The following is a 2,733-nucleotide window of genomic DNA, read 5'->3' as shown; positions in this document are numbered from 1 at the left end:
CTATAAGAGCATGTTGAAAATCAGGTAGGTTACTGCACTAAATTAATTTTGTTATATGTATGATTACTTATATTTAATGTATATATGTGTGCATATGGTTCAGTAATGACATCTTAACAATATAAAGTTCTTTTTCTGTGATTAAATTTTTTTTCTAAGAAATGGTATGATTTCCAGGTGTTGTTGAAAATTACTGACTATGAAAACTTCCCACGTTACTACTGACGATGCAAGAAGGGCTCCATTATTAGGACCTAACCTTATATCAAAAATGTTGACCTTGAATATTAATGACTTCTTCCTAAGATGAAGAGCTATGTTCTTTGGCAAGTGGCCCTTGTGGGCATCTTATCATTGTACAGGCCACTTTACTTTGCTTTATCTCTAAATATCTTTTACTTAACTCTTTGTATTGTACACTAATTTTTTTTTATTTTTTTTTATTTTGGAGTCTTGCTAAAGCAAGACCTCAAAAAATTGGTATAAAACTCAGAATTGTTCCTCTCCACGGAAATCTTTAGTAAAAGGCGAAAGATTTATACGATCTGAAGAGAAACCAGAGTATGTGTACCCTAATTTTTAAATGAGCTATGTCTGTTAAAAGAGATTTCTGCATACTCTATTTTAGAAGTTTGTTTATTCAACAACTATTTATCTGGTACACTCTGTATATTAGATATTGTTTCAGGTTCCAGAATATAGCAGCAAATTAAACAGACAAAAATCCACACCCTTATAGTCTTGTAACATCCTCGCTTACATTCTAGTGGGGGAAAGATATGTATTAAGCAGGATAAATAAGAAATATATGTGGTATGTTAATCTGAAATTAAAGTACTAAAGAAACAAAAAAAGTAGGGGAGGAGCTAGATGGTTCACTGGTGGAAGTAGCTGTTAAAGTTTAGATGAAATGACTAGGACACCTCATGGAGTAAAGAATAGATATGGGAGGGAACTGTGTGACTATTTGGAGGAAGAACATCTCGGATGGGGGAAAGAAATGAAAAAGTACAAAGGCAGGAGGGTACCTGGCGTTCATAGGAGGAGTCCCGTGTGGCTGGAGTAGATTGGACACTCTGTATAGTAGTTAGAGAGGAGGTCTGAGAGAGAAAGAATGTGAATGTCGGGGGCAGATCACATGGCTCCTTGTAAGTCTATGCTGGGAAAGAAATGGAAAGCCACTGCAAAGTTTTGAGCAAGGAAGAATGTCTTCTGATAGGTTTTAACAGGATTGCATTGGCTGCTAGATTGAGGATAGTATTAAAGAGGCAAGGCAGAAACATTTCCACTGTGAACTCCTGCAACTCTAGCCACAGGAGAATAGCTCATGGGCCCTAGGAATAGCATAGGGACCTGCCTGGAGACTGTGTAACAGCACTTCTCCAGAGAGAAATCTCACAACAGGTCCTATGTAGACCCCTCAAATCCTAAGCAGTGGCAGCACAGTGTCATTTTGAGATCTCAGCCTCCCCACCAGACTGCATCCTGCCCTAGGGACCAACAGTCCCTGCATCTCCACATCCCTCAAGCCCCACTGGCGTCCCTCTCACATCCACCTGGAGGGCTGCAGAAGCATGACACTGGTCAGACCCAGCAGGGTTGCAGGGGCCCTAGCATTCTAGCACACACAGTGTCCTGCACCCTGGGGAATAAGCAGTACAATGCACTGGGGAAGCTGGCCCTCAGACAAAGGGAGCCAGAGTGCATACTCCTTAGAGCCTGAGAACTGCCTACCAGGGAAGGCTGCCACAGGCACAACTCTGTACCCCCAAAGCAGGGCCATTGCCATACACTTTCATATGTCCTGAGGACTGATTTTCTTTGCTGTTATCACTGCCCTTGCTATCATAGGCTGAAGTGTGTGCCCTCCAGAGACTGAGAGCTGCCTGCCTATGGCTGCAGCCACTGTCAGCACCTCCACTCCCCCCCACCAGCAGTAGGACTGAAGTATACTTGCATGTGCCCTGAGGACAGGTTCCCCCTGCCCATTGCCACTGCTGTTGTAGCACAGAACACACCACCAGGAGAACTAGACATAAAACTGCCCAGTCTGGCACTGCCCTTCCTGTGCCCAAGGATACCACTAGGGCTTTGGTGAATGCCCCACTTATCTAACACCACTGGCATTTGTGCACTCCTCCCAGAGGTCTGGGGACAGGCCCATTCAACCTCTTGCTACTGCCACCGCCAGCATCCACCTGTATACATCACCTGGGGGTTTGGGGACTGGCCCATGCAACCCATCAACCCATCACAGTCACTGCTAGCATCAATGCATGGTGCTTTGTAGCCTAAAAGTTGTCCTGCCAGTATTATTGCCATTCTCATGCCACACATGCTATCCAGGGAACCGAGGACCCACCCACCAACCTGGCCTGCTGCTGACATTCCTGGCAACCAAGCAAGCCATCTGGAGGCTCAAGAATCAGCCTGTTTTGATCCATTAACACCGGTGCCTGCTAACATTGGTACCAACATTCACTGCCCTGGGGCTGAGGCACAGGCATGCTTGGTCTGCTACTGCACCACTGGGACCCAAGGACTGGGGCACCTGATGTCCCCATCCCCAGCAAAACTTCACCACAGCCTCCACTAACAACCACAGCCTAAGCCACTGAGGAAATTACAAACACCACTGACAGTTTATAGCAGAAGAAATCATACAGAAACCACACTAATACACACACGCAGAATCAAAGCTAAAGTGTCCTACTGAATCAACACTGTAAATAC

The 2,733-nt window shown here is 44.9% G+C and overlaps 1 non-coding gene across 1 annotated transcript; it reads right to left on the bottom strand.

Moving 5' to 3' along the window:
* Positions 1-449: 449 nt before the first annotated feature.
* LOC142872803 (U5 spliceosomal RNA) lies at positions 450-565 on the bottom strand. The gene has a single exon (XR_012920889.1). It is a non-coding gene; the product is annotated as a U5 spliceosomal RNA (small nuclear RNA).
* Positions 566-2,733: the final 2,168 nt, after the last annotated feature.

Source organism: Microcebus murinus, chromosome 8 (genome assembly GCF_040939455.1).
Source record: "Microcebus murinus isolate Inina chromosome 8, M.murinus_Inina_mat1.0, whole genome shotgun sequence".
NCBI lineage: Eukaryota > Metazoa > Chordata > Mammalia > Primates > Cheirogaleidae > Microcebus > Microcebus murinus.
The sequence above is the reverse complement of the archived record's forward strand: the minus strand, read 5'-3'. Positions and strand labels throughout refer to the sequence as shown.